The sequence below is a fragment of the Diospyros lotus genome, chromosome 8, assembly GCF_014633365.1.
Source record: "Diospyros lotus cultivar Yz01 chromosome 8, ASM1463336v1, whole genome shotgun sequence".
In the NCBI taxonomy this organism is placed as follows: Eukaryota; Viridiplantae; Streptophyta; class Magnoliopsida; order Ericales; family Ebenaceae; genus Diospyros; species Diospyros lotus.
Window position 1 is genome coordinate 18,269,344 of NC_068345.1, and position 10,912 is coordinate 18,280,255.

The window sequence follows — 10,912 nt, forward strand, 5'->3', positions numbered from 1 at the left end:
AATAAATACAACAAAAAAAAGGGCTTTCATAAGCCACACTATGGTCTTGAATCTTCCATCCCATGCATCTACAAGCCATCTCGCCATTGCCTTGCCTTTCTCATGCCTTGACAACTTATAAGTGAGGGTAAAACCTCATGAGCTATTAAGCTCAATAAGGGGTGCAATGCAAAGTAAATATGAACATAACAAAATTATATGATTCCAAATGCATGTAAGTGTGGCTAGGTCTCTTTGCCCTCACAACCCACCAAGGTTAGAGGCATCAACCCACCATTCTCACCATGTTCCCAATCTACCATATGGCCATAGGTCTCATGTACACAATAGAACATGCAAAATGCAACATACACATTTATGAACCATACTTACAACACATTGCAAAGCCACCCTCTCATGGGGCCATCCCTTACTTCATTCTTGAAATCTTCCAATCTTTATCTCAAGAAAGCTCCCATCCTCATCTTGATTCCTTCATCTTCTCTTTTCTTTCTTCCTTTCTTTCTTTCCTTCATTTGAGAGATTTTTTCCTAAGTCTTGATATTCCAAACTTAAGAGCACATCCTAGCCCTTGATCTTTCTTTTTGAGGCTCAATCTCAACACTTGGAAGAAAACACAATCCATGCCATGGTCTCTTTAAATTTCAACCATTGGATCATTTTCATTTTCAAGACTTAATCTCTACCTTTAAAAGAAAGCACAATCCATGTGCTTATCCAAGAACTAATCTTAGCCATGCAAAATTAGTCTTTAATTTAATTCATTAATATGTTGGCAATCCTTGCCAACCTTCAAGACTAAATGGTGGCCCTTAGATCACTTTCCAACTCCAAGAATTAATCTCATCCTTTGAATTTTCATTTATTTCTCATTTAAATTTATGAGACTATTTTTCACCATTAATGCATGACTAATTTCATTTCTTTTTGGATTTTCTTTTAATCCAATTCCATCATGCCTCTCATTAAATGTTTGAAAGACTAATTTGCATTTCTTTTGCATTTATTTAAATCTCTCATTTCTCTTGGCCAAGAGCTTGCCAAGTGTCACTCCTTGACACCAAACTTGGCTTCCAAGCCCCCATCTTAGCCATCTATGTGGCTTCACCACATTTAATCTCCAATTTAGGGAAAACTAAATTACTTCTTAAATATTAACATACTATAATAAATTTCCCTCTTTAAATAATAAATTTCCCTCATGGAATTATACTCTCAAAATTATCAAAATACCCTTTACTGGACTTCACTATCCAAATTATCAAAATGCCCCTCTCCTTGGGCACCCTTATTCCCAAAAATTGATTACCTTCTTAAGGGCATTTTTTGAAGTTTCTCATTTCGTTTCTCATTCTCTTAACACCGGTAACACTGGGTGTTATAGGGAGAGAAGGTAGAGAATATATATAAAAAATTGGAGAAAATTAGAGATGGAAACTGGAGAGGGAAGCATGATGAAACGCGAGCTCTCGACAGCGGCCAGTTGCTGGATGCTGTAGGAGGGAGCCGCAACCACTGTTATTGCTGCTGGAGCTGCCGCCGTCGCTATTGGTAATCGGATATGGCTCTACTTATCGTTCAAATATTCACACGCAAACACAAAAATCACACGGAAATGGCGGTTGAGAGAGAGAGAGAAAGAGAGAACGAGTGAAGTTTGGGCAACTATGGGGGAGAGGGAGAGAAAATGGGTGAATAAAAACACATCTATATACACACAAACACAAATATATATATGCTTTTATATAGAACAAAAAAAAAAAAGAAAAGGGCATCCATGGCTGAATCTTGCGAGTCAGGGATGCTGGAGATTGAGGCGACAACGGGGGTGAGAGGGGCAACCGTGTGGTCTGTGGCCTGTGGTGGGGGCGACAGTTGTGCAAGCGGCAGAGGGAGGAACGACGACGATGCTAGGGGGTGACGGGGGGCGGTGACTGCAGGCTACGAAAGTGCGAGCAGCGGTGGCAGGGTGACGGCGACAGTGGTGGCGAGAACGAGAGAGAGAGAGAGAGAGAGAGAGAGAGAGAGAGAGAACTCAAGTGACAGAGTGGGAAATTGAAATGTGAAAATTGATCTAAACCATTCATTTACACTGAAATTTATCTCAGCCATAGGATCAAAAGACATTTTTGAGAAATTTTCAAAAACATTGCTGCTTTATTATATAGATTTATAAATATAAATTATATTATATTTATTATACTAATTAATTTTTTTTTGAAATTTTAAATTTTTGCAATGAAAACAAAACTTTGAAAGTATAAATTTTGATTTCTTCCATTATCTTGAAAATGTAATACCCTACCAGAATCAATAATTATAGTTTTTTTTCTTTTAATACTTAGCTTTTTATTAAAATTTCAGTTTAATTAATTAGCCGCTATTCAATGTGCTAATAAAGAACACCTTTAATTCAATATGTAACATCTTCTCCCTTGTCAAATTTAAAAATTTAAGATTATACTAATTTAAAATTTTAAAAATTTTCAATGCATTAATTTTTATTAAAATTATTCTTTTTATTTTTAAATTATTTTAAATTAATTTTTATTATTATCTTCTGAAATAAATGTGAAATGAATTGATTTTCTTTTGAAAAATTATTGAAATTATTTTTTTTACTGAGAATCATAGAAAAACGACTTTTGATATGCACTTAACTCTGTTCGTGATTTGCATACATCTATTTGGTTGCTCGACTTTTGGTATACATTATACGATACCAACTATATATATATATATATATATGGTAACCTTTAATGCTCGTAACCTTCTCAGTCCAAGGCCAGCAATAAAAACTTCACTTTTCTCAGAGTTTTCGGATTCTAAAGCAGGTTCATTCACAGATTCTAATTTCCCTGCTAGTTCAGATTCCAAGTAAATAGACAATGCAATGTGGTTTGCCATTTGTTTTTCACTTGCAAACAAAAGTGCAAAACAAAAGGCAAACCACCTTGCATTGGAATCTGAACTAGCAAGGAAATCACAATATGTGAATGAACTTGCTCTAGTATCCGAGAAGCCTGAGAAAAGTGATGTTTTATTGCTAGCCTTGGACTGGGAAGGTTACGAGCATTGGCATAGAGAAGAAGGTCCTCCAACAAAAGGCAAACCACCTTATGTTATTTTTTTGGATGACCCATGATCACGAGGGTCCCCAATGCTTGGCCCCTAGAGATGTCGCTGGAGGAGGAAAATAGCGGGAGACCTTCTGGATTGACACCATCTATCCCAAATTCCCTTCCTTTTCCATCACATTTTCTTCTTATAAATAGTATTAATGATTTGTTATTCCAATGTAATAGTTTTTGTGAATAAATCAGAAGTTCATGTCAAGATTTTTCATTTTCTATACACGTCGCAAGTAAAACTTTATACCTATGTTGCATAACAAATCACTACATCGGGCACATTTGTAGTCCATTAGTTAAGTATAAACGATCAAGTGTTTTATGGTACTATAGTACTAGAAATGGACATAGGACCAAGATGATGATATGAGATTTTTTTATAACACAAACCAATCGACATGTACTGTTTAGATATCAAGTTGATTGCGTGCCTCTTGAGTCGTTGAGACCCCCCCCAAACCCCCCACAAAAAGTTTTACAATGAAAACTGGGATTTTTGCATCAATAGCTTTCCGGGTTTAAATATCCAATTAAACCCGTAACGGGTTTAATTGGACAATTAAACCCGGTATGGGTAATTAAATCGATATGTTCTATATGTTTAATGTGCCAAGTAACGGGTTTAATTGGTCATTCAAACTCGACATGTGTAATTAAAATCGGTGAGTTATATTTGTTTACTCACCTGTGTAATTAAACCTGACGCACTACATTAATTTTTATTGAAATTATGATTACTCATTACTAATAGCACTTAACTCTGTTCGTGCATTTAGTACTTATTATTCCAAAGCAATTCCAGATCTTCGATAAAGTATCTTGAAACTTTTCAGTATCAATTAATTAAATATTATTAATAGAAAATTTGAATAGACAATTTAAATTATTAATTATTAATTAAGTCATGTATAGATATATAATTTTTCAATGTTAATTAAGCTTTCAAGAAAATTAATACATAGTGAAAGAAAAATAAGTTGAAGATCATATTCTCAAAGTTTTGTTATCACTGTAGAAATTAAATTTTCAAAAAATTAATCTTGAAAATATTTAAAATTTACATATGTATTAATTAATCTTGAAGATATTTCAAATTATTCTTCAGGATATCACCATAAAATATGTAAATTAAATATTTATGGGTGAATAATTTTAAAATTAATGCGTCTGTTAAAATTATTAAAATTATTCTTTTTACCGAGAATTATAGAAAAACGAAACCTAGGAAAACACATTTGGGTGGTACATTAATTTTTATTGAAACCTGGGAAAACACATTCAGGCAGTACACTAATGCGTTCATCTGTTTGGTTGCTCAACTTTTGGTATGTATTACACGGTACCAACGATATATATATATGCTCGTAACCTTCCCAATCCAAGGCCAGTAATATAGATATCTTTCCTCAGACTTCTGTGATTTCTTTGCTAGATCAAATTCTAAGTATATTCCCAATGCAAGGTGGTTTGCCGTTTGTTTTACACTTATGTAGAAGTGAAAAACAAAAGGAAAACCACCTTGCATTGGCAATATACTTACAATTTGAACTAGCAGAGAAATCACAGACTGTGAATGAACATGTTATAGTAACTGAGAAGCTTGAAGAAAGTGATGTTTTATTGTTGGCCTTGGACTGGGAAGATTACGAGTATTGACATAGCAAAAGAGTATAGTAGAAGAGAGTCCTCCAATATAAGGCAAACCATCTTGTTTGATTTTTTTGAATGACCCACGATCACGAGAGTCCCTAATGCTCGGCCCCTCGAGTTCGATGGAGAAGGAAAATCGCGGGACCTTTTGGATTACACCTTTTCCATCATTTTCCATCCAAGCTATGCCTTGGGGGGCATACACTTTTTCTTTTTATAGTATTAATAATGATTTGTTATTCCAATGTAATAGTTTTTTTGTGAATAAATCGGAAGTTCATGCAAAAAAATTTCATTTTCTATACATGTTGCAAGTTAAACTTTATGCCTACGTTGCATAACAAACGATCAAATGTTTTATGGTACTATAGTACTATAAATGAACCCTTCCAAACCCCCCACAGAAATCAAGTTGATTGCATGCCTCTTGAGTCGTTGAGACCCCCCCAAACTCCCCATAAAAAGTTTTACAATAAAAAATAGGATTTTTGGCATCAATAGTTTTTCGAGTTTAATTATCAAATTAAACATGTTACGGGTTTAATTGGATAATTACCGTATGGGTAATTAAACCGGTATGTTCTATATGTTAAATGTCCCAAGTAAACCCGGGCAATTGGTCATTCAAACCCGACGCGTGTAATTAAAATCGGTGAGTTATATCTGTTTTTAATAACATTGTTGGTGTTCTTAAGCAACATTGATGATGTGTAATTGATAATTCGCACTGCTTTTAAAAATAATACCATTGGTGAGTTATATTTGTTTTTAAAAAATGAAAAATAGAATTATTCAAAACAATAGCGTACCCGGGTTTAATTGGCCAATTAAACCCGGGAATGGCAATTAAACCCGATGAATCTGATGATTTAAATTTTTGGGTAAGTTTTTCATATTAAATTTTACATTCAAACCTATTTTAATATAAAATTCAACGTTGCAGGATTTTAATTTTTGGGTATGTGGGTGACGGACTATGGTTGATCCCAATCGTCGGATTCCGTTGTGGATGGTCGCTGGCGATGTAATTTCAGAAACGTGTTTTTAATTTTTGTTTCTATAAAATTAACCTATATATATTATAATAAAACAACCATCAAATCTTTTTCCCACCCATTTTCAGTTTCTATTTCCATATTTTATTATGTTTTGTTTATTTTTTTAGTTACCCGAAATGGAATTTTTATAGATTTGTGAAAAACGTGTAGTTCTTGGAACATGTAGATGGTTTTTTTTATAGTTGAATAGTGTTTGGAGAATGTGTAAGTATGCTGGGATATAAAGAGTCAAGATCTAATCTATATTATTATTTTTTAAATATTAACATAAAATTTTAATTGAAATAAAATACAGAAAAATAATACTTTTTTAAATCAGGAGAAATCTTGAGATATCAGGTAATACTGTTGAATACAGACTGTCAGGTAATTTTTTTAAAAAATAAATTTAATTTTTTATTTTATTTCCCATAATTTACCTCTCATTCTCTCTCAATAAAGCCACCACTCAAAACTCTAAAACCCTTAATTAGTTTCAAAACCATGCAAAAAAAGTACAAATCTTATATATGTTTAAGTTATTACTTAATTTTGAAAAATAATTCATTCGTAGGTTATGTTAAATTAGTTATTTATACAAAATTGGATTTTTTTAAATAAGTCGTTTAAGTTATTTTGACGAAATTAATATTTATATTTCTTTTGAAAATTTTATTATGTTTTATATTTTTATTATTTATGTTACTAATTTATCATATGTTGTGATAATATTTATTATTTTGTATAGGCTATTTATATTTATCATATGTTATCACATTTCTATATTTATATATTATAACAAAACAGTCAGCAAATCCTTTTTCGGCCCATTTTCAATTTCTATTTCGATATTTATACATTATGTAATTTTTCAAAATTTATAGTAATTTTCTCAAAATATATTAACTTTTTAAACAAATGTATCACATTACTATATTCACTTCTTAAGATTTTATTATTGTCATGTTTATTTGTATATACAAAAATTATAATTATTAATTTTAAATAAATTTAATACATATGAACTTCCGTGCATCGCACGGAGTGATGAAACTAGTTTTCAGATATAATATTCGGTCTCTTTGGTTATTTTGTGGTTAGTTCGATGTTCGGTTCGGTCACCATAGTTTAAGTTTTGGTTAGTTAGGTTTCAGTTAGTTGTGGTTAATGGATCAGGTTTGTTGAGTTATTACATGTCACTTATGTGATGAACCAAATTTATTTATTTATTATTATTATTAGTATTGCTATTGTTGTTATTATTATTCTCGTTATAATTATTATTAGTATTATTATTAATATTGTTACTTATTGTAATTATTACTATTATTATAAGTAATACTATTATTATTATAGTAATATTATTATTACTCCTAGTATTATTATTATTTATTGTGGATAGATTTATTATTGTTATTATTATTATTATTATAATTGTTCTTATTATGTGTATTATGTGTAAGAGCTTTAAAGAAAGAGGCAGTGCGTGTTCGTGTTCGTGTGTGTATGTCCGAAGCTCTCCAAACGTGGCCAAATGCATCATCTACCTCCAAGTTCCCAGGCCACATTATTAGATTTATCGGGAAGACAGCAGTGGTGGAGCGCCCACTAGCTGTTGTCTCAACCTTTATATCAGTAAAAGTTAGAGAGAGGGGGGGCGGGGGAGACTAAGTTGAGCGCCTAGTAGCAAGCGAAGAAGAAGAAACAAAGGATTTGCAGGGGAGCTCGAGGGAGTGGTCGTGCTTCTGTTTCGGTTCAAGCTGTTGATGCAACCCTCCATTTTCTCCCTTCTTTCCCTTGTAGTGTGTGTGTTGTGCAGCGAAATAGCCATATATATATATATATCCGTGTGAGAGCAAGGGGCTAGCCGAGGGCATGCAGGACCTTCTCCCCTTTCTTGTTGTCTCTTTGATGTCCTCCTCAGTTGTAGACTTCTCGGTGATGGAGTGAGGGTAGCAGTTGCTGCAAATATATATATATATATATTGATGATGCGGTGTCCTATCACCCTCTTCTGCCTCTGTTAGAATACCTTCAATGAAGACGGGGACTCACTCCCTCAGTTTACACTACAAAAAAATCAGCATTTAGCGGCGATTTTTAGAACCGCCGCTAAGTCAACCATCGCGGAGCGTTTAGCGGCGGTTTTTAGTAATCACTGGAATAATCGCCGTTAATTTTAAATTTTGCAGTGATTTTAGAAACCGCCGCTAAATAAGTGATTTAGCAACGGTTTCTATAATATTTAGCGGGGGTTTTGAAACCGACGCTAAAAATTTAAAAAAAATAATTTTTTAATTTTAGCAGCGATTTTGAAACTGCCGCTAAAATTAAAAATTTAATTTTTTTTATTGCCATCGCAGGCCAACTCGGCCCGCACCCCGCCACCTTGCCCGCCTAACCCTTGCGTGCCACGTGGCCACTTGTGTGCACACCACGTGGCGATGTTAGAAATTAAATCCCAGCGCGCTTTCCCATTCCCAAGTTTCGAACCCAAGACCCCTTTGCGCGCGCGCGCACGCAAACCGCCTGATCTGTGAAGAACCCCTTAACATATATGCACATATATATATTATATACTAATCTAACAACTAATTTTAAGAATTATATTTTATATTTTTTAATATATATTAAAAACATTTATTAATTGATTATTTTTTAAAAGAATAATAGAATAAATTAAAAATAAATTAATTGAGTTAAATTAAATAAATTAATTGATTAAAAATAAAAAAGAAGATTTTATATATTTTTAAAAATTATTAAAATTTTGTTAAATTTATTTTTATTTTTTTAAATTAGATTTTTAATGAATTTTTCTATTAATTTAAATGCAATTTTAAATTTATTTTTAAGATTTTATATTTATTTTTATTAATTTAATTTTTAATTATTTTCTTAAGTAAAATTTAAGTTTTTAATGAAAATAATCAATTTTAATATTTAAGATTTTTATTTAATTTTAATTTTTTTTGAATTTAGCGACGGTTTTCAAAAACCTCCGCTAAATTTAATTTTTTAATAAATTTTATTGTGGTTTTTGAAAATCGTTGCAAATATTATTTTATTTTCAATTTTGAATTATTTAATTTTTGAATTTAGCGGCGGTTTTCCATGACTTGGAATATAAAATTCGGGGCCTTCACATTGCTCACCATGCCCCTGCCCCACTAGGCATCCGAAGTTGGCATTTCCGTTGCGCGCATAGCCTAAGGATGTTATGTTGCCACAAATTCATCGCCCCCAGGCCACACACCTCTCATACCCTTCATTGGGTGACCTCCGCGTCTCCCATCAAGGGCCTCGAGACCTTAGGCGTCATCACGACCCCAAGTTTCATAATGAGGGTCTATTCACCTCTCGTCTCTCGACCTTAGGCGTCCCACCAGGCTCCAAGCGTCATAACGAGAGTTTTGATTGGCCCCTCATCCATCAATCACATGAACGGTCACTTGGCTCTACATAACTAGGACTTCTAATCCAATGGCTCTCACACGCATATCAACACATGACCAACTCTTTAATCCCCAATCTGGATTTCCCTAGATTCCAGCTCGACTCACTTGGGACTTTCATCTCATGCAAACACCAGCTAGGGTCCACTTGCCACACGCCTATCATTCCCAAGGATAGATCTCGTCTTATCACGAAACTAACTAGGGTCCACTCATACCCTAGGCACATCCCCGCCGAGATCATTATAACAATACGATCACATCGCATCACATACATCTAGCATCCCGACTCCCCTCAGAGTTTCACTGCAATTAACCTTATCCCCTTCCCGAGGCTTACCACATAGCTCGCTAACGACTCATTTCCTTGAGTCTTGAGCTAACTCCTACTATAGCTCACTCTATCTCAAGCGCACAAGCCTTGTTGCACCACTTCCAAGGGACAACACTATTCCCTCGAACATGCTCGGCAAATCCCTAACACAGGGATGCTCTACTAATCCCTTCCCGGACTAGTCATGCTTCGGCTTCGTGTCCCCACATGAGCCTCAACACTTCAATCTCAAGGAGTTCCCATTATTTAAACACTTCATATCCTCGAAATGCCACATTCAAGTTTTCTTGACACTAACACCCACACTTGGGTTTTCGGTTCCTCATTGCTCAACCCGTATACCTCTCACAGGTATATCATCTCAATCCAGGGTATTTTCTCATCCCTAGAATAGGAATATCCCAACATACCATTCAAACCATTGCAGGCCTCAATGACTTGACCCAATCCCTTAGGTCCTTGGTCCACATGTCCAACTTTCAAGGTTATCGGACCAACCTTACATTGAAATCTCAAAATTTCAAATCAATTATTCTCGACCCCAACTCAGCAGTTAAGACATTCTGACTTACCTTCAAATCATGCCAGACAATTTTTGACTCAACACTCTGGCAGTTACTCACATTAATCACTTAACCAACCATACTTAACACCCAAGCACGCTAGCCTTCCTTACTCATATAGCTAGCCATGCTCTGATACCAAACTGTAACGACCCGCTCCGACTTACGGGCACTACCGGTAAATAATCTACCGGATTACTCACCCGACGAACCACAACTGAAGGGTTGGACTATGTTTCGACAGGAAACACCCTAGGTGGGAACTAGGCTTCGTCCTTCCCTTCGCTCCACTCAGGAATCGATCCCAACTCAAATAAGAAAAATCCAGCGGACTGGCCAGCGATTGTCGAACCGCTCCAGAATTAGAGATCTATGAATCTCTTCTCTAGTTTGCAGCAAAGTGCACCCTAGGTCATCTCTCACAAGGAGCCTCACCTTCTTCTACCAACAAGGAGAACCAATACAAATAACAGTTTGTTTGGGGGGGGGGGGTTTGACAGAAAACTAATTAACAAAACAGAAAGATAAAGATGATGAAAAATCAGTAAAAGATATGCAACCGGCTGTGTATTTGTCTCCTATGTGGAATCTTCCTTGTCCAACCTATATGTCTTGGCTTGCTAGATGTTTTGATCTCCGGAAAACAAACTCAAAGCATCCCCAACAACCGTCCAAGGATTAAAATGATTGGAAATAACAAAATGAATGCAGAAATCTCTTGCAAACAAAATGCAACCATTCA